This window comes from Mesocricetus auratus, unplaced genomic scaffold (genome assembly GCF_017639785.1).
Source record: "Mesocricetus auratus isolate SY011 unplaced genomic scaffold, BCM_Maur_2.0 Super-Scaffold_100030, whole genome shotgun sequence".
NCBI classification, from domain to species: domain Eukaryota; kingdom Metazoa; phylum Chordata; class Mammalia; order Rodentia; family Cricetidae; genus Mesocricetus; species Mesocricetus auratus.
This window is the reverse complement of record NW_024429211.1, coordinates 4,518,673-4,540,005: the sequence shown is the minus strand read 5'-3', so window position 1 is coordinate 4,540,005 and position 21,333 is coordinate 4,518,673. Positions and strand designations below refer to the sequence as shown.

The 21,333-nt window shown below is 42.5% G+C and overlaps 1 long non-coding RNA gene and 10 other non-coding genes across 24 annotated transcripts in view; all 11 read right to left on the bottom strand.

Moving 5' to 3' along the window:
- The window catches only part of LOC121134745, an 89,267-nt gene that overhangs the window by 50,889 nt on the left and 17,045 nt on the right, over nt 1–21,333 (bottom strand). For 8 of the 14 annotated variants that reach the window (XR_005871935.1, XR_005871944.1, XR_005871942.1 and 5 more), the window contains exons 1-12: nt 15,133–18,983; nt 14,712–14,755; nt 12,381–12,456; nt 11,961–12,004; nt 8,870–8,945; nt 8,450–8,493; nt 5,369–5,444; nt 3,637–4,995; nt 1,891–1,966; nt 1,471–1,514; nt 704–880; nt 138–213 (exon numbers count right to left, since the gene is read on the bottom strand). This is a non-coding gene — a long non-coding RNA (uncharacterized LOC121134745). Of the gene's footprint in view, nt 1–137; nt 214–703; nt 881–1,470; nt 1,515–1,890; nt 1,967–3,636; nt 4,996–5,368; nt 5,445–8,449; nt 8,494–8,869; nt 8,946–11,960; nt 12,005–12,380; nt 12,457–14,711; nt 14,756–15,132; nt 18,984–21,333 lie in introns of those variants that run through there. The other 6 variants (XR_005871941.1, XR_005871947.1, XR_005871937.1 and 3 more) reach the window with 5 other exon arrangements.
- Nucleotides 4–81, bottom strand: LOC121134924. The gene has a single exon (XR_005872130.1). It is a non-coding gene; the product is annotated as a small nucleolar RNA SNORD115 (small nucleolar RNA).
- LOC121134941 lies at nt 1,757–1,834 on the bottom strand. The gene has a single exon (XR_005872146.1). It is a non-coding gene; the product is annotated as a small nucleolar RNA SNORD115 (small nucleolar RNA).
- Nucleotides 3,503–3,580, bottom strand: LOC121134963. The gene has a single exon (XR_005872165.1). It is a non-coding gene; the product is annotated as a small nucleolar RNA SNORD115 (small nucleolar RNA).
- LOC121134960 lies at nt 5,236–5,312 on the bottom strand. The gene has a single exon (XR_005872162.1). It is a non-coding gene; the product is annotated as a small nucleolar RNA SNORD115 (small nucleolar RNA).
- LOC121134946 lies at nt 6,985–7,063 on the bottom strand. The gene has a single exon (XR_005872149.1). It is a non-coding gene; the product is annotated as a small nucleolar RNA SNORD115 (small nucleolar RNA).
- LOC121134949 lies at nt 8,736–8,813 on the bottom strand. Its single transcript, XR_005872151.1, has one exon. It is a non-coding gene; the product is annotated as a small nucleolar RNA SNORD115 (small nucleolar RNA).
- LOC121134904 lies at nt 10,492–10,570 on the bottom strand. Its single transcript, XR_005872111.1, has one exon. It is a non-coding gene; the product is annotated as a small nucleolar RNA SNORD115 (small nucleolar RNA).
- Nucleotides 12,247–12,324, bottom strand: LOC121134948. Its single transcript, XR_005872150.1, has one exon. It is a non-coding gene; the product is annotated as a small nucleolar RNA SNORD115 (small nucleolar RNA).
- Nucleotides 14,998–15,076, bottom strand: LOC121134862. Its single transcript, XR_005872071.1, has one exon. It is a non-coding gene; the product is annotated as a small nucleolar RNA SNORD115 (small nucleolar RNA).
- On the bottom strand, nt 18,366–18,444 carry LOC121134915. The gene has a single exon (XR_005872122.1). It is a non-coding gene; the product is annotated as a small nucleolar RNA SNORD115 (small nucleolar RNA).

Sequence of the window (21,333 nt, the reverse complement as noted above, 5' to 3'; positions counted from 1 at the left end):
CCTGGGCCTCAGCAGCCTCAAACTCTGCATGATATTTTGTCATCACCTCTCTTCATGCCTTTGGTTTGTCATCATAGACCCGTGTCCTCAGAAGGCATAGCTATACCTGCTAGTGGCATACAAACAGTGCTGCTTACCATGATGACAAAAACCATCTAACATGCAGGTAGGTCTCGGCAAGGTTCACACAAATGGCCTGCGGGCATTAGAATCCTGCAGGGTATCAAGCAGAAGCAGTTGTCTCAGTCAAGTAAAATATAAGGGTTCCAAATTTACTAGTCAGTGTCAACAGAGTTGCAATGCTCAGGTTTGGAATGCCCAAAACATAGATTATGATCATTGGGTGCATTGATAATCAGGGCTTTGGGGTACATAATGGTAAATTTCAAATGCATTTACCTGTTTGCACACCTAGCCAAGTTTAACCCTTCACAGTTTTCATTCTCATCCGCACTTCCAGCATTTATTGCATGAGGTAAAACATCATAGGGAGGGCATATTATAGTCTTGGTGAAAACACTTTAGCATCTCATCATTTACTGTGTCTTTCAAGGTACAAGAAATTCAGCTGCTCTGCTTAGAGCTTCCCATTTCATCCTGACATCATTGACTACTCACCATTTTAGGATGCATAACTTCATGTATCATAACTGCCCAAGCACCACATTTATAGGATGCCGTCAACTGTTGTCTTAGCCATTACCTTATCACATGAAGCATGGTGGCCTTTATAACTTGGAATGTCGTTCATGTGTTTGACATTTCATATGAATTTGTCTGGTGAGTGGGTATCCACATAATGGTGAGCCTGTGCATCTATGGCAAGAGGGCAATGCCTGTCCCGGTGCAATTTGTCGAATTGCCTCATGTGGCTTGTTGCCTGCATATCAGGACAAGTTCATTAATCCTAACAAACAAAATTGGTATCTAAATTTATTATACTGTTGTGTACATTATTCCACAAGATCACTGTGAGTCACTGTCTCCCTTTTGACCCTCAGAAAGGTAACCTAGTGTTCTCCCTGCAATCCTGGGCCTGAACACTCCGGGACACTCCTGAGCAACGTCTATGCAAGACTGGAGCATGAATACGTCCTGGCACAGTGAGAACTTGAATCTCTTGCCAAGGCAGTAACATTCAGCATGGAAGGTATTTGAAAAATATATTCAATTATCAATGAACTGTGTGATTTGAATGGCATGAAAGTCCTGACCCATTTCTTGTGTCCCATCTGTTCCAAAATTCACAACTCAGTTACCAAATATCTACTAATTGGATATCCAAAAGACAAGAAATCCTTAGTGACCATCCTTTTATCACGGTCTAAGTTAGATTGGGTTCCCTAAGGGAAGGGAGAACCCAAGTTTTATGGCTTAGATTTCACGGGGTCCAGGAAGGACTTGTTATCTAATGTTTGAAGGAGGATAGCCAAAGGACACGTAGGTACATAGGCTGATATTTCCACCTACCTGAAGGTGAGAAGATTGGGGCACAAAGTCAGCATCCTCGTTTACTGAAAGGCAGAAGAGAAGAAATGGAAATGAGAAGTGTGCTGATTCTGGTCAGCTTGACATACATAGATTTCGCCAAAAAGTGCCTTCCTTGGCAGGATTCATGATCCACTAAAGAAGAGCACCTGGACTTAACAGGATTTCCCAGAAGGGAAACACTGCTGGGTTGATGAGGGCCTGTGCACTGTCCTATAAGAAAGGCCTGATCTGGCTAGTCCCCCATTTCTCCCCTGTCCTTTAGCTTGGGCCTCAGCAGCCGCAAACTCTGCATGATATTTTGTCATCACCTCTCTTCATGCCTTTGGTTTGTCATCATAGACCCGTGTCCTCAGAAGGCATAGCTGTACCAGCTAGTGGGATACAAACAGTGCTGCTTACCAGGAGGACAAAGACCATCTAACTTGAAGGTATGTCTCGGCAAACTTCACACAAATGGTCCGTGGGCATTAGACTCCTGCAGGGTATCAACCAGAAGCAGTTGTCTCAGTCAAGGAAAACATTAAGGTTCCAAATTTGAAAATCAGTGTTAGCAAAATTCATTGCTCAGGTTTGGAATGCTCAAAACTTAGATTATGATGATTGGGTGCATTGATAATCAGGGCTTTGGGGTACATAATGGCAAATTGCAAATACATTTACCTGTTTGCAAACCTAGCCAAGTTTAACGCTTATCAGATTTCATCCTCATCCGCATTTCCAGCATTTATTGCACGAGGTGAAACAACATAGGGAGGGCATATTATAGTCTTGGTGAAAACACTTTACCATCTGATCATTCCCTGTGTCTTACAAGGCCCAAGATATCTCAACTGCTCTTCTTAGAGCTACCCATTTCACTCTGACATTATTGACTACTCACAATTTTAGTATGCATAACTTCATGTATCTTAACTGCCCAAGAACCACATTTATAGGATGCACTCAATTGTCGTCTTAGCCAATTACTTATCACATTAAAGATTGTGACCTTCATAACTTGGGATGTCATTCATGTGTTTGACCATTCATGCGAATTTTGTCTGGTGAGTGGGTAACCACATGATGCAGAGCCTGTTCATGTAGGACAAGAGTGGTATGCCTAGTCAGTTGCAAACTGTCAAATTGCTTCATGTGACCTGAGGCCTGCATGGCAGGACAAGTTCTCTAAACGTAACACAAAAAAGTTATCTGAGTTTGACTTGCAGATGTGTACATTACTCCATTGGTAAACTGTGAGTCTCTGTCTCCTTTTAGACCCTCAGTAAGGTAACCAATTGTTCTACCTGCAGTCCTTTGCCTTCACACTTGACACTCCTGTGAAGCATCTATGCAAGACTGGATCATGAACACGTCCTGGCACAGTGAGAACATGAAGCTCTTGCCAAGGCAGTAACAATCAGTATGGAAGGTATTTGAAAACTACATTCACTTATCAATGAACAGTGTGATTTGAATGGCCTGAAAGTCCTGACCCATTTCTTTTTTCCCATCCGTTCCAATATCACAACTCAGTTAAGTAATATCTACTAATTGGAAATATAAAAGACAAGAAATCTTTAGTGACCATCCTTTTATCATGGTCTAAGTCAGATTGGGTTCCCTAAAGGAAAGGAGAACCCAAGTTTTTTGGCTTAGAGTTCACTGGATTCCAAAAGGTCTTGTTATCTAATGTTTGAAGGAGCATATCCAAAGGACACGTAGGTACATAGGCTGATATTTCCACCTATCTGAAGGTGAATAGATTGGGGCACAAAGTCTGCATCCTCGCTTACTGAAATACAGAAGAGAAGAGATGGAAATGAGAAGTGTGCTGATGCCGGTGCTTGACATACATAGATTTCGCCAAAAAGTGACTTCCTTGGCAGGACTCATGCTCCCCTAAAGAAGAGCACCTGGAGTTAACAGGATACCCCAGAAGGGAAACACTGCTGGGTGAATGAGGGCCTGTGCACTGGCATATGAGAAAGGCCTGATGGGACTAGTCCCCCATTTCTCCCCTGTCCTTTAGCCAGGGCCTCAGCAGCCACAACCTCTGCATGATATTTTGTCATCACCTCACTTCATGCCTTTGGTTTTTCATCATAGACCCGTGTTCTCAGAAGGCATAGCTATACCTGCTAGTGGGATACAAACAGTGCTGCTTACCAGGAAGACAAAGACCATCTAACTTGAAGTTAGGTCTCGGCAAGCTTCACACAAATACTCCTGCAGGGTATCAACCAGAAGCATTTGTCTCAGTCAAGGAAAACATTAGGGTTCCAAATTTGAAAATCAGTGTCAGCGGAATTGTAATGCTCAGGTTTGGAATGCTCAAAACTTAGATTATGATGATTGGGTACATTGATAATCAGCGATTTGGCGTACATAACGGCAAATTGCAAATGCATTTACCTGTTTGCACACCTAGCCAAGTTTAACCCTTCACAGTTTTCATCCTCATCCGCAATTCCAGCATTTATTGCACGAGGTGAAACAACATAGGGAGGGCATATTATAGTCTTGGTGAAAACACTTTACAATCTGATCATTCCCTGTGTCTTACAAGGTCCAAGATATCTCAACTGCACTTCTTAGAGCTACCCATTTCACTCTGACATTATTGACTACTCACCATTTTAGGATGCATAACTTCATATATCTTAACTGCCTAAGCACGACATCCAGAGCATGCCCTCAACTGTCGTCTTCGCCAATTCCTTATCACATTAAAGATGGTGGCCTTTATAACTTGGGTTGTCATTCGTGAGTTTGATATTTCATGCGAATTTTGTCTGGTGAGTGGGTAACCACATGATTCAGAGCCTGTTCATGTAGGCCAAGATTGGTATGTCTAGTCAGTTGCAAACTGTCAAATTGCTTCATGTGACCTGATGCCTGTATGGCAGTACAAGTACTCTAAACCTAGCACAAAAAAGTTATCTGAGTTTGACTTACAGATGTGTACATTACTCCACTAATAAACTGTGAGTCATTGTCTCCTTTTTGACCCTCAGTAAGGTAACCTAGTGTTCTACCTACAGTCCCATGCCTTCACACTTGACACTCCTGTGCAGCATCTATGCAAGACTGGAGCATGAATATGTCCTGGCACAGGGAGAGCTTGAATCTCTTGCCAAGGCAGTAACATTCAGTATGGAAGGTATTAGAAAAATACAGTCACTTATCAATGATCTGTGTGATTTGTATGACATGAAAGTCCTGACCCATTTCTTGTGTCCCATCTCTTCCAAAATTCACAACTCAGTTACCAAATATCTACTAATTGGAAATCTAAAAGACAAGAAATCTTTAGTGACCATCCTTTTATCATGGTCCACGTCAGATTGGGTTACCTAAAGGAAGGGAGATCCCAAGTTTTATTGCTTAGATTTCCCTGCATTCAAAGAAGGACTTGTTATCTAATGTTTGAAGGAGCATATCCAAAGGACACATAGGTACATAAGCTGATATTTCCACCTACCTGAAGGTGAAAAGATTGGGGCACAAAGTCTGCATCCTTGTTTACTGAAATGCAGAAGAGAAGAGATGGAAATGAGAGTTGTGCCAATGCCGGTGCTTGACATACATAGATTTCGCCAAAAAGTGCCTTCCTTGGCAGGACTCATGCTCCCCTAAAGAAGAGCACCTGGACTTAACAGGATACCCCAGAAGGGAAACACTGCTGGGTGAATGAGGGACCGTGCTCTGGCCTATGAGAAAGGCCTAATGGGAGTAGTCCACCATTTCTCCCCTGTCCTTTAGCCTGGGCCTCAGCAGCCGCAACCTCTGCATGATATTTTGTCATCACCTCTCTTCATGCCTTGGTTTGTCATCATAGACCCGTGTCCTCAGAAGGCATAGCTATACCTGCTAGTGGGATACAAACAGTGCTGCTTACCAGGATGACAAAGACCATCTAACTTGAAGGTAGGTCTCGGCAAGCTTCACACAAATGGTCCCTGGGCATTAGACTCCTGCATGGTATCAACCAGAAGCAGTTGTTTCAGTCAAGGAAAACATTAGGGTTCCAAATTTGAAAATCATTGTCAGCAGAATTGTAATGCCCAGGTTTGGATTGCTCAAAATTTATTTTATAATTGGGTGCATTCATAATCAGAGCTTTGGTGTACATAATTGTAAATTGCAAATGCATTTACTTGTTTGCACACCTAGCTTAGTTAAACCCTTCACAGTTTTCATCCGCACCCGCACTTCCAGCATTTATTGCATGAGGTGAAACAACTTAGGAAGGGCATATTATAGTCTTGGTGAAAACACTTTACCATCTGATCATTCCCTGTGTCTTATAGGTCCAAGATATCTCAACTCATCTTCTTAGAGCTACGCATTTCACTCTGACCTTATTGACTACTCACCATTTTAGGATGCATAACTTCATGTATCTAAACTGCCTAAGCACCACTTGCAGAGCATGCACTCAACTGCCGTCTTAGCCAATTCCTTATCACATTAAAGATGGTGGCCTTTATAACTTGGGATGTCATTCATGAGTTTGACATTTCATGCGAATTTTGTCTGGTGAGTGGGTAACCACATGATGCAGAGTGTGTTCATGTAGGCCAAGATTGGTATGCCTAGTCAGTTGCAAACTGTCAAATTGCTTCATGTGACCTGATGCCTGCATGGCAGGCCAAGTTCTCTAAACCTAACACAAGAAAAGTTATATGAGTTTGACTTACAGATATGTACATTATTCCACTAGTAAACTATGAGTCTCTGTCTCCTTTTTGACCTTAGGTAAGGTAACCTTGTGATCTCCCTGCAGTCCTGTGCCTTCACACTTGACACTCCTCTGCAGCATCTATGCAATATTGGAGCATGAATACATCCTGCCACAGTGAGAACATGAAGCATTGGCCAAGGCAGTACCAATCAGCATGGAAATTATTTGAAATATACTTTCACCTATCAATGAGCTTGCAAGGAAAATGGGAAAATGGACTGAACTTCTTCACCCATTTATGAGTCCCATCTGTTTGAAAATTCACAGCTCAGTTAACCAAGACCTACTATTGAAATTGTAAATAACACGGAATCTTTCATTTCCATCCTTTTTTCATGGTCTTAGTCAGATTGGATTCCAAAGAGGAAGGAGAACCCAGGTTCTCTGGCTTAAATTTCACTGGATTCCTAGAAGGTCTTTTTTTAATATTTGAAGGAGGATATCTAAAGGCGACCTAGGTACTTAAGCTGATATTTCGAAGAAAGTGAAGGTGAAATAATTGAGCCACCAAGTGTGCATCCTCATTCACAGAAATGCAGAAGAGAAGAGATGGAAATGAGCAGATTGCTGATGCTGGCAATATTGACATACATAGATTTCGCCAAAAAGTGCTTTCTTTGGCAGGACCCATGCTCCCCTAAAAAAGAGCACTTGGACTTCACAGGATTCCCCAGAAGCGAAACTCTGATGTGTGAATGAGGGCCTGTGCACTGACCTATGAGAAAGGCCTGATGGGACTATTCCCCCATTTCTCCCCTGTCCTTCAGCCTAAGTCTCAGCAGCCCCAACCACAGCATGATTTTTATGTCATCATCTCTCTTCATGATGTTGGTTTGTCATCATAGTCCAGTGTCCTCAGAAGGCGTAGCTATACATGCTAGTGTGATACAAACAGTGCTGGTTTGCAGGATGACAAAGACCATCTCTTTAGAGGGAAGGTCTCGGCAAGCTTCACACAAATGGTCATCGGGTATTAGATTTCTGCAGGGTATAAAGCAGAAGCAGTCTTCTTAGTCAAGGAAAATTTTATGGTTCCAAGATGCAAGTCAGTGTCAGCAGAATAACAATGCTCAATTTTGGAGAGCCCAATATCTACATTGTGATGATTGGGTGCATTGATAATCGGTGCTTAAGGGAAGATAATGATAAATTGCAAATGCAGTTAGTTTTGCCACACCTAGCCAAGATTAACCCTTCACTGGTTTCCTCCTCAACCTCACTGCCAGCATTCAATGTATGAGGAGACAGACCATTAGAAGGGCATATTATAGACCTGGTGAAAGGATTCTACCATCTGATCATTTACTATGTCTCACTAGTATCAAGACATCTCTTCTGCTCTGCACAGCACTATCCAACTTCCCTCTGACATCACTGAGTACTCACCATTGTAGGACGTATAACCTCAAGTTTCTTAAATTCTCAAGCATCACATACATAGGATCCCTTCAACTAATCTCTTGCCCAATTCCTTATCACATGAAGGATGGAGGCCTATAGAGCTTGGCCTGACATTCCTGTGTTAAAAATATCATGTCACTTATGTGTGGTGAGTGGGTATCCACATAATGCTGAGCCTGTGCATCTATGGCAAGAGGGCAATGCCTGTCCAGTTGCATATTTTCGAATACCTCATGTTGCTTGTTGCCTGCCAGGACAAGTTCATTAATCCTAACAAACAAAATTTGTATCTAAATTCATTATACTGTTGTATACATTATTCCACAAGAACACTGTGAGTCACTGTCTCCCTTTTGAACCACAGAAATGTAACCTAGTGATCTCCCTGCAATCCTGGTCCTGAACACTCCGGGACACTCCTGAGCAACATCTATGCAAGATTGGAGCATGAATACGTCCTGGCACAGTGAGAACATCAATCTCTTGCCAAGGCAGTAACAATCATTAAGGAATATATTTGAAAAATATATTCACTTGTCAATAAACTGTGTGATTTCAATGGCCTGAAAGTCCTGACCCATTACTTATGTCCCATCTGTTCCAAAATTCACAACTCAGTTACTAAATATCTACTAATTGGAAATGTAAAAGACAAGAAATCTTTAGTGCCCATCCTTTTATCATGGTCTAAGTCAGATTGGGTTCCCTAAAGGAAGGGAGAACCCAATTTTTATGGCTTAGATTTCACTGGATTCAAAGAAGGTCTTGTTATCTAATGTTTGAAGGAGCATATCCAAAGCACACGTAGGTACATAAGCTGATATTTCCACCTACCTGAAGGTGAAAAGATTGGGGCACAAAGTCAGCATCCTCGTTTACTGAAATGCAGAAGAGAAGAGATGGAAATGAGATGTGTGCTGATGCCGGTCACCTTGACATACATAGATTTCGCCAAAATGTGCCTTCCTTGGCAGGACTCATGCTCCCCTAAAGAAGAGCACCTGGACTTAACAGGATTCCCCAGAAGGGAAACACTCCTGGGTGAATGAGGGCCTGTGCACTGGCCTATGAGAAAGGCCTGGTGGCACTAGTCCCCCATTTCACACCTGTCCTTTAGCCTGGGCCTCAGCAGCCACAACCTCTGCATGATATTTTGTCATCACCTCTCTTCATGCCTTTGGTTTGTCATCATAGACCCGTGTCCTCAGAAGGCATAGCTATATCTGCTAATGGGATAAAAACAGTGCTGCTTACCAGGATGACAAAGACCATCTATCTTGAAGGTAGGTCTCGGCAAGCTTCACACAAATGGTCCGTGGGCATTAGACTCCTGCGGGTATCAACCAGAAGCAGTTGTCTCAGTCAAGGAAAATATTAGGGTTTCAAATTTGAAAATCAGTGTCAGCAGAATTGCAATGCTCAGGTTTGGAATGCTCAAAACTTAGATTATGATGATTGTGTGCATTCATAACCAGGGCTTTGTGGTACATAATGGTAAATTGCAAATGCGTTTACCTGTTTGCACTCCTAGCCAAGTTTAACCCTTCACAGTTTTCATCCTCATCGGCACTTCCAGCAATTATTGCACGAGGTGAAACAACATAGGGAGGGCATATTATAGTCTTGGTGAAAACACTTTACCAACTGATCATTCCCTGTGTCTTACATGGTCCAAGATATCTCAACTGCTCTTCGTGGAGCTACCTATTTCACTATGACATTATTGACTACTCACCATTTTAGTAAGCATAACTTCATTTATCTTAACTGCCTAAGCACCACATGCAGAGCATGCCCTCAACTATCGTCTTTGCCAATTACTTATCACATTAAAGATGGTGGCCTATATAACTTGGGATGTCATTCATGAGTTTGACATTTCATGCGAATTTTGTCTGGTGAGTGGGTAACCACATGATGCAGAGCCTGTTCATGTAGGCCAAGATTGGTATGCCTAGTCAGTTAAAAACTATCAAATTGCTACATGTGACCTGATGCCTGCATGGCAGTACTAGTTCTCTAACCCTAACACAAGAAAAGTTATCTGAGTTTGATTTACAGATGTATACATTACTCCACTAGTACACTGTGAGTCTCTGTCTCCTTTTGACCCTCAGTAAAGTAACCTAGTGATCTCTCTGCAGTCCTTTGCCTTCACACTTGACACTCCTGTGCAGCATCTATGCAATATTGTAGTATGAATAAATCCTGCCACAGTGAGAACATGAAGCTGTGGCCAAGGCAGTAGTAATCAGCATGGAAAGTATTTGAAATATACTTTCACCTATTAATGAGTTGTGCAAGGAAAACGGGAAAATGGACTGAACTTCTGCACCCATTTCATGTGTCTTATTTCTTTGAAAATAAACAGCTCAGTAAACCAAGACCTACTACTGAAATTGCAAATAACACAGAATCTTTCATTTCCATCCTTTTTTCATGGTCTTAGTCAGATTGGATTCCAAAGAGGAAGGAGAACCCAGGTTCTCTGGCTTAAATTTCAGTGGATTCCTAGAAGGTCTTGTTTTCTAATGTTTGAAGGAGGATATCTAAAGGCGACCTAGGTACTTAAGCCGATATTTCGACGAACGTGAAGGTGAAATGATTGGGCCACCAAGTGTGCATCCTCATTCACAGAAATGCAGAAGAGAAGATATGGAAATGAGCAGATTGCTGATGCTGGCAAGATTGACATACATGGATTTCGCCAAAAAGTGCCTTCCTTACCAGGACTCATGCTCCCCTAAAGAAGAGCACCTGAACTTCACAGGATTCCCCAGAAGGGAAACTCTGCTGGGTGAATGAGGGCCTGTGCACTGACCTATGAGAAAGGCCTGATGGGACTATTCCCCCATTTCTCCCCTGACCTTTAGCCTGGGTCTCAGCAGCGCCAACCACAGCATGATATTTATGTCGTCACCTCTCTTCATGATGTTGGTTTGTCAACATAGACCCGTGTCCTCAGAAGGCATAGCTATACGTGCTAGTGGGATACAAACAGTGCTGCTTTGCAGGATGACAAAGACCATCTCTTTAGAAGGTAGGTCTCGGCAAGCTTCACACAGATGGTCATCGGGTATTAGATTTCTGCTTGGTATCAAGCAGAATCAGTCGTCTTATTCAAGGAAAATTTTTGGTTCCAAGATGCAAGTCAGTGTCAGCAGAATAGCAATGCTCAGTTTTGGAAAGCACAATATCTACATTGCGATGATTGGGTGCATTGATAATCGGTCCTTAGGGGAAGATAATGGTAAATTGCAAATTCAGTTAGTTTTGCCACCCCTAGACAAGATTAACCCTTCACTGGTTTCCTCCTCACCCGCACTGCCAGCATTAAATGCATGAGGAGACAGACCATTAGAAGGGCATATTATAGGCCTGGTGAAAGGATTCTACTATCTGATCATTTACTGTGTCTCACTAGGATCCAGACATCTCTTCTGCTCTGCACAGAGCTATCCATCTTCCCTCTGACATCACTGAGTACTCACCATTGTAGGATGTATAACCTCAAGTTTCTTAACTTCTCAAGCACCACCTGCATAGGATCCCTTCAACTGATCTCTTGCCCAATTCCTTATCACATGAAGGATGTAGGCCTATATAGCTTGGCATGACATTCCTGTGTTAAAAATATCATGTCACTTATGTGTGGTGAGTGGGTATCCACATAATGCTGAGCCTGTGCATCTATGGCAAGAGAGCAATGCCTGTCCAGTTGCACATTGTCAAATTGACTCATGTGGCTTGTTGCCTGCATATCAGGACAAGTTCTTTAATACTAACAAACAAAATTGGTATCTAAATTCATTATACTGTTGTGTACATTATTCCACAAGAACACTGTGAGTCACTGTCTCCCTTTTGACCCTCAGAAATGTAACGTAGTGATCTATCTGCAATCCTGGGCCTGAACACTCCGGGACACACCTGAGCAACATCTATGCAAGACTGGAGCATGAATATGTCCTGGCACAGTGAGAACATGAATCTCTTGCCAAGGCAGTAACAATCAGTATGGAAGATATATGAAAAATATATTCACTTATCAATAAACTGTGTGATTTGAGTGGCCTGAAAGTCCTGACCCATTTCTTGTGTCCCATCTGTTCCAAAATTCACAACTCAGTTACCAAATATCTACTAATTGGAAATCTAAAAGACAAGAAATCTTTAGTGACCATCCTTTTATCATGGTCTAAGTCAGATTGGGTTCCCTAAAGGAAGGGAGAACTCAAGTTTTATGGCTTAGATTTCACTGGATTCGAAGAAGGTCTTGTTATCTAATGTTTGAAGGAGCATTTCCAAAGGACACGTAGGTACATAAGCTGATATTTCCACCTACCTGAAGGTGAAAAGATTGGGGCACAAAGTCAGCATCCTCGTTTACTGAAATGCAGAAGAGAAGAGATGGAAATGAGAAGTGTGCTGATTCTGGTCAGCTTGACATACATAGATTTCGCCAAAAAGTGCCTTCCTTGGCAGGATTCATGCTCCCCTAAAGAAGAGCACCTGGACTTAACAGGATTCCCCAGAAGGGAAACACTCCTGGATGAATGAGGGCCTGTGCACTGGCCTATGAGAAAGGCCTGATGGCACTAGTCCCCCATTTCACACCTGTCCTTTAGCCTGGGCCTCAGCAGCCACAACCTCTGCATGATATTTTGTCATCACCTCTCTTCATGCCTTTGGTTTGTCATCATAGACCCGTGTCCTCAGAAGGCATAGCTATATCTGCTAATGGGATAAAAACAGTGCTGCTTACCAGGATGACAAAGACCATCTAACTTGAAGGTAGGTCTCGGCAAGCTTCACACAAATGGTCCGTGGGCATTAGACTCCTGCAGGGTATCAACCAGAAGCAGTTGTCTCAGTCAAGGAAAACATTAGGGTTCCAAATTTGAAAATCAGTGTCAGCAGAATTGCAATGCTCAGGTTTGGAATGCTCAAAACTTAGATTATGATGATTGGGTGCATTCATAATCAGGGCTTTGTGGTACATAATGGTAAATTGCAAATGCATTTACCTGTTTGCACACCTAGCCAAGTTTAACCCCTCACAGTTTTCATCCTCATCCGCACTTCCAGCATTTATTGCACGAGGTGAAACAACATAGGGAGGGCATATTATAGTCTTGGTGAAAACACTTTACCATCTGATCATTCCCTGTGTCTTACAAGGTCCAAGATATCTCAACTGCTCTTCTTAGAGCTACCCATTTCACTCTGACATTATTGACTACTCACCATTTTAGGATGCATAACTTCATGTATCTTAACTGCCTAAGCACCACATGCAGAGCATGCCCTCAACTGTCATCTTAGCCAATTCCTTATCACATTAAAGATGGTGGCCTTTATAACTTGGGATGTCATTCATGAGTTTGACATTTCATGCGAATTTTGTCTGGTGAGTGGGTAACCACATGATGCAGAGCCTGTTCATGTAGGCCAAGAGTGGTATGCCTAGTCAGTTGCAAACTGTCAAATTGCTTCATGTGACCTGATGCCTGCATGGCAGGACAAGTTCTCTAAACCTAACACAAGAAAAGTTATCTGAGTTTGACTTACAGATGTGTACATTACTCCACTAGTAAACTGTGAGTCTCTGTCTCCTTTTTGACCCTCAGTAAGGTAACCTAGTGATCTCCCTGCAGTCCTGTGCCTTCACACTTGACACTCCTGTGCAGCATCTATGCAATATTGGAGCATGAATACATCCTGCCACAGTGAGAACATGAAGCTGTGGCCAAGGCAGTAACAATCAGCATGGAAAGTATTTGAAATATACTTTCAGCTATCAATGAGCTGTGCAAGGAAAATGGGAAAATGGACTGAACTTCTTCACCCATTTCATGTGTCCTATCTGTTTGAAAATTCACAGCTCAGTTAACCAAGACCTACTACTGAAAATGAAAATAACACGGAATCTTTAATTTCCATCCTTTTTTCATGGTCTTAGTCAGATTGGATTCCAAAGAGGAAGGGGAACCCAGGTTCTCTGGCTTAAATTTCACTGGATTCCTAGAAGGTCTTGTTTTCTAATTTTGAAGGAGGATATCTAAAGGCGACCTAGGTACTTAAGCTGATATTTCGAAGAACGTGAAGGTGAAATGATTGAGCCACCAAGAGTGCATCCTCATTCACAGAAATTCAGAAGAGAAGAGATGGAAATGAGCAGATTGCTGATGCTGGCAAGATTGACATACATAGATTTCGCCAAAAAGTGCTTTCCTTGGCAGGACTCAAGTTCCCCTAAAAAAGAGCACCTGGACTTCACAGGATTCCCCAGAAGGGAAACACTGCTGGGTGAATGAGGGCCTGTGCACTGACCTATGAGAAAGGCCTGATGGGAATAGTCCCCCATTTCTCCCCTGTTTTTAGCCTGGTCTCATGTCACTTATGTGTGGTGAGTGGTTATCCACATAATGCTGAGCCTGTGCTTCTATGCCAAGAGGGCAATGCCTGTCCAGTTGCACATTGTTGTATTGCCTCATGTGGCTTGTTGCCTGCATATCAGGACAAGTTCCTTAATCCTAACAAAAATTGGTTTCTAAATTTATTATTCTGTTGTGCACATTATTCCCCAAGAGCAATGTGAGTCACTGTCTCCCTTTTGACCCTCAGAAATGTAACCAAGTGATCTCCTTGCAATCCTGGGCCTGAAAATTCCTGGACACCCCTGAGCATCATCTATGCAAGACTGGGGCATGAATACATCCTGGCACAGAAAGAACATGAAGGTCTTGCCAAGGCAGTAACAATCATTATGGAAGGTATTTAAAAATACATTCACTTATCAATGAACTGTTTGATTTGAATGACCTGAAAGTCCTGACCCATTTCTTGTGTCCCATCTTTTCCAAAATTCACAACTCAGTTACCAAATATCTACTAATTGGAAATCTAAAGGACAAGAAATCTTCAGTGACCACCCTTTTATCATGGTCTAAGTCAGATTGGGTTCCCTAAAGGAAGGGAGATCCCAAGTTTTATTGCTTAGATTTCACTGGATTCCAAGAAGGTCTTGTTATCTAATTTTTAAAGGAGGATATTCAAAGGACAGGTAGGTAAATAAGCTGATATTTCCACCTACCTGAAGGTGAAAAGATTGGGGCATAAAGTCTGCCTCCTCGTTTACTGAAATGCAGAAGAGAAGAGATGGAAATGAGAAGTGTGCTGATGCCGGTCAACTTGACATATATAGATTTCGACAAAAAGTGCCTCCCTTGGCAGGACACATGCTCCCCTAAAGAAGAGCACCTGGACTTAACAGGATTCCCCAGAAGGGAAACACTGTTGGGTGAATGAGGGCCTGTGCAATGGCCTATGAGAAAGGCCTGATGGGATTATTCCCCCATTTCTCCCCTGTCCTTTAGCCTGGGCCTCAGCAGCCCCAACCTCAGCATGATATTTATGTCATCACCTCTCTTCATGACGTTGGTTTGTCATCATAGACCCGTGTCCTCAGAAGGCATAGCTATACCTGCTAGTGGGACACAAACAGTGCTGCTTACCATGATGACAAAGACCATCTATCTTGAAGGTAGGTCTTGGCAATCTTCACACAAATGATCAGTGGGCATTAGAATTCTGAGGGTATCAAGCAGAATCAGTTGTCTCTGTGAAGAAAATTTTATGGCCCAAATTTGCAAGTCAGTGTCAGCTCAATCACAATGCTCAGGTTTAGTGCCCAATATCTACATTGTGAAGATTATGTGCATTTATAATCAGTGTGTATTGGTACATTATGATAAATTGCAAATGCATTTACCTGTTGCCACATCTAGCCTAGATTAACACATCACTGGTTTCCTTATCTTCCTCACTGCCAGCATTCAATGTATGAGTTGACAGACCATGGGAAGGGCATATTATAGGCCTGGTGAAAACATTTTACCATCTGATCATTCACTGTGTCTCACTAGGTTCAATACTTCTCATCTGCTCTGCACAGAGCTATCCTATTTCACTCTGACATCACTGAGTACTCACCATTGTAGGATGTATAACCTCAAGTTTCTTAACTGCCAAAGCCCCATATTCATAGGATGCCTTCACCTGTTCTCTTACACTGCCTTGTCACAGGAAGGATGCAGCCCTTTATAGCTTGGGATGACATCATGTGTTTTAAATTTTATGCCACTTATGTGTGGTGAGTGGGTATCCACATAATGCTGAGCCTGTGTATCTATGCCATGAGGATAATTCAGGTCCAGTTACACATAGTCGAAAGCCTCTGTTGCCTGCATATCAGGACAAGTTCTCTAATCCTAACAAAAAGAAATGATATCTGAGTTTAAGTCACTGATGTGTACATTAGTCCACTAGAACAGTGAGTCTCTGTCTTCCTTTGACTCTCAGAAAGGTACCCTAGTGATCTCCCTGCCCTCCTGTGTCTGCAGACGGGATACTCCTGAGCAACATATATGCAAGACTGGAGCATGAATACTTCCTGGCATAGTGAGAACATAAAGCTCTTGCCAAGGCAGTAACAATCAGTATGGAAGGTATTTGAAAATTCATTCACCTGAAAATGTGCTGTGTAATTACAATGGAATGAATGTACTGATCCATTTCTTGTGTCCCACCTGTTCAAAAATTCACAGCTCAGTTACCCAATACCAACTAATTGGAATTCTGAAAGACAAGGTATCTTTAATTACAATCTTTTTATCATGGTTTTAGTCAGATTGGATTCCAAAATGGAATGGAGTACCCAAGTTTTATGGCTTAGATTTCATTTGATTCCTCGAAAGTCTTGTTTCTAATGTTTGAAGGAGGATATCCAAGGAGACCTAGGTACTTAAGCTGATATTTCCATGTATCTCAAGGTGAAATGATTGAGAAACCAAGACTGCATCCTCATTCACTGAAATGCATAAGAGAATAGATGGAAATGAGCAGTGTCCTCATGCTGTCCAGCTGCACATACTTAGATTTTGCCAAAAAGGACCTTCCTTCGCAGGACTCATGCTCACCTAGAGAAGGGCACATGGACTTAACAGGATTCCCCAGAAGGGAAACACTGCTGGGTGCATGAGGGCCTGTGAACTGGCCTATGAATAAGGCCTATTGGGATTTGTCCCTCATTTCTCAGAAGGCATAGCTATACCTGCTTGTGGGGCACAAAAATTGCTGCTATCCAGGATGACGAAGACCATCTATCTTGATGGTATGTCTAGGAAACCCTCACACAAATAGCCAGCGGGCATTAGAATCCTGAGGGTATCAAGCAGAATCAGTTTCTCAGTGAAGAAAATTTTATGGTTCCAAGTTTGCAAGTCGGTGTCAGCACAATCGCAATGTTCAAGTTTGGAATGCCCGATATCTACATTGTGATGATTGTGCGCATTTGTAATCAGTGTGTAGGTGTACATAATGATAAATTGCATATGCAGATACCTTTTGCCACACCTAGCCTACATTAACACATCACTGGTTTCCTAATCATCCTTACTGCCAGCATTCAATGCATGAGGTGACAGACCAAGGGAAGGGCATATTATAGGTCTGGTTAAAACATGTACCACCTGATCATTCCCTGTGTCTCACTAGGTTCAAGATATCCCATCTACTCTCCACAATGCTATCCTATTTCACTCTGATATCAATGAGTACACACCATTGTAGGATGTATAACCTCAAGTATCATTACTGCCAAAGCACTACATGCATAGGATCCCTTCACCTGTTCTCTTACACTGCCTTGTCACAGGAAGGATGGAGGCCTTTATAGCTTGGGATGACATCATGTGTTTTAAATTTTATGCCACTTAAGTGTGGTGAGTGGGTATCCACAAAATGCTGAGCCTGTGCATCTATGCCAAGAGTGTTATGCATTTCCAGGTGTACATTGTCGAAATGACTCATGTGGTCTGTTGCCTGTATATCAGGACAAGTTCACTAATCCTAACAAAAAGAAATGGTATCTGAGTTTAACTCACTGATGTGTACATTAGTCCACTATTACACTGTGAGTCTCTGTCTTCCTTTGTCCCTCAGAAAGTATCCTACTGATCTCCCTGCACTCCTGTGCCTGCCAATAGGACTCTCTTGAGCAAAATCTATGCAAGACTGGAGCATGAATACTTCCTGTAACAGTGAGATCATAAAGCTCTTGCCAAGGCAGTAAAAATCAGTATGGAAGGTATTTGAAATTACATTCAATTGTCAATGTGCTGTGTAATTACAATGGAATGAAAGTACTGATCCATTTCTTGTGTCCCACCTGTTCGAAAATTCACATCCCAGTTACCCAATACCTACTAATTGGAATTCTAAAAGACAAGGCATCTTTAATTACCATCCTTTCATCATGATCTTAGTCAGATTGGATTGCAGAAAAGGAAGGGTGTACCCAAGTTTTATGGCTTAGATCTCATTTGATTCCTAGAAAGTCTTGTTTTCTAATGTTTAAATGAGGATATCCAAAGGAGACCTTGGTACTTAAGCTGATATTTCGACGTGCCTGAAGGTGAAATGATTGAGAAACCAAGACTGCATCCTCTTTCACTGAAATACAGAAGAGAATAGAAGGAAATGAGCAGTGTGCTTATACCTGGATATACTTTGATTATGCCAAAATGTGCCTTCCTTGGAAGGACTCATTCTCCTCTTGAGAAGGGCACATGGACTTAACAGGATTTCCCAGAAGGGAAACACTGCTGGGTGAATGATGACTTGTGCATGGACCAATGGGAAAGGCCAGATGGCATTAGTCCCTCATTTATCCCCTGTCCTTTAACCCAGGCCTCAGCAGCTGGAACCAGAGCATAATATTTATGTCATCACCTCTATTGATGACGTAGGTTTGTCATCATAGACCCGTGTCATCAGAAGGCATAGCTATACCTGATAGTGGGACACAAACTGTGCTACTTACCAGGATGACAAATATCATCTATTCAGAAGGTAAGTCTCGGCATCTTCACACAAATGGTCAGCGGGCATTAGACTCCTGCACTATATCAAGCAGAATCAGTTGTCTCAGTTAAGGAAAATTTTATTTTTCCGAATTTGTAGGTCAGTGTCAGCGGCATTGCAATGCTCAGGTATGGAAAGACCCATATATACTTTGTGATGATTGGGTGAATTGATAATCAGTGCTTAGGGGTAGGAAATGATAAATGGCAAATGCAGTTACCTTTTGCCACACCTAGCCAAGATTAACCCATCAAAGGTTTCATCTTCATCCTCACTGCCCGCATTCAATGCATGAGCTGATGGACCATGGGAAGGGCATATTATAGGCCTGGTGAAACTATTTTACCATCTTGTGGGGAGCCGCCCCCACATTCTCCGTTGCAAGATGGCGCTGACACGCGTTGTCAGTTGGAGTAAACAACCTTGGTGTGTATGTGCCTGCTACTATTCCATCCCTTACTCTCTGCCTCTCCCGTGGCGTCATATGGGCTGATGAGCAGGAGCCAGTCAGGAGATGACACATCCCAGGCAGGGACTGCTGAGCTATATAAGGGTTTGGCTTGGCTCCAGTGCCTGCAGATCGCCTGGGAACTGCACAGAGCTCCCAATCCCGGCGGGAGCCAAGCACCCCAGACTCCAGATCTTCTCTCCCGCCAACGAGACCAGGAAAGGAGAGGAGGCTGGGAGTCCAGGGAAGCAGCTGTTCCTCCGGCAGCATCAGGTAAACAGGCCTGCTTCCAGGCCTGTGCTCTAGTGCCTGCAGATCGCCTGGGAACTGCACAGAGCTCCCAATCCCAGCGGGAGCCAAGCACCCCAGACTCCAGATCTTCTCTCCTGCCAACGAGACCAGGAAAGGAGAGGAGGCTGGGAGTTCAGGAAAGCAGCTGTTCCTCCAGCAGCATCAGGTAAACAGGCCGGCTTCCAGGCCTGTGCTCCAGTGCCTGCAGATCGCCTGGGACCTGCACAGAGCTCCCAATCCTGGCGGGAGCCAAGCACCCCAGACTCCAGATTTCTCTCCCACCAACGAGAGTAGGAAACCAGAGGACCCACGGAGACCAGGGGAGTAGCTGTTCTGGATCAGGTACAAAAGGACCCAGCATAGGGTCCAGGGGACCAGGTAAGAGGATAAGCACCCCAGATTCCTATTCTTCTCCACCCACGGGACCAGCATTCAGGCAAGGAATAGAAGAACCACCACATTATTGGACTTGCTAGCACCCACCAAAAGGGAACTCTGGCCCCCAGACCAGTAAGGGGCTCTTTCTGCACCCACTAGAAGAAGAGATGGGAAAGAGACAATACAAAAACACAGTCAGCAACAGAAAAACAAATATGACACCGCCAGATTCTAGAGACTCCACACCAACAAGGACCCAACATTCCAATGCGAACGAAGCAGAAGAGAACGACCTTAAAAGCACTTTCCTGAAAATGATAGAGGCCCTAAAAGAGGATATTGGAAAATCCGTCAAAGAAATGGAAGAAAAAACAAACCAAAAATGCAAGAAATGGAAGAAAAAACAAAGCAAAAAATGCAAGAATTGGAAGAAGAAGCATACCAAAAAAGGCAGGAAATCAAAGAAGAAACAAAGCAAAAAATGCAAGAAATGGTAGAAAAAACAAAGCACAAAATGAAAAAAATGGAAGAAGAAACAAACCAAAAACAGCAGGAAATGGAAGAAGAAACAAAGCACAAAATGTGAGAAATGGAACAAAAAGCAAACCAAAAAATGCAAGAAATGGAAGAAAGAACAAACCAAAAAATTCATAAAAGGCAACAAACAGACGAACAGATAAACAGAAAATTGCAAGAAGCAATGCAAACACTGCAAGGGTTGAAAACTGAAATAGAGTCATTAAAAAAACACAATCTGAAGAAAGGCAGAAAATAGAAAAGCTGGACAAACAGTCAGGCACTACCAATACAAGCATGACCAACAGAATAGAAGAGATGGAAGAGAGAATCTCAAGTGTTGAAGATACACTAGGAGAAATGCATTTATCAACCAAAGAAAACCTTAAATCCAACAAATCCTTAACACAAAACATCCAGGAAATATGGGATACCATGAAAAGACCAAGCCTAAGAATAATAGGTATAGAAGAAGGAGAAGAAATCCACCTCCAAGGGGCAGAAGGCATATTCAACAAAATCATAGAAGTAAAAATTCCCAACCTTAAGAAAGACATGCCAATGAAGGTACAAGAAGCCTACAGAACACCAAATAGAATGGACCACAAAAAAAGTCCCCTCACCACATAATAATCAAGACCCCAAACATACAGAATAAAGAAAGAATATTAAGAGCAGCTAAGGAAAAATGTCAAGTAACTTGTAAAGGCAAACCTATCAGAATTACACCTGATTTCTCCATGGAAACGCTGAAAACCAGAAGGTCCTGGATAGATATTCTACCTACACTAAGAGACCATGGATGCCAGCCCAGACTACTATACCCGGCAAAGCTCTCAATCACTATAGACGGAGAAAACAAGATATTCCATGACAAAACTAGATTCAAGCAATATGTGTCCACTAACCCAGCCCTACAGAAAAATTTGGAAGGAAAACTCCAACCCAAGGAAGCTAACTACAACCAGAAAAACATAAGCATTAGAGAATCCCTCTCTACCAACAGCCAAAAGAAGACAGGGGTGAAATTCCACACATAATTCCACCAACAACAACCATCGCAAATCGAAGAAGGAAGAGCCATCAATGGTCATTAATTTCCCTCAATATTAATGGTCTTAACTCACCCATAAAAAGACACAGACTAGCAGAATGGATT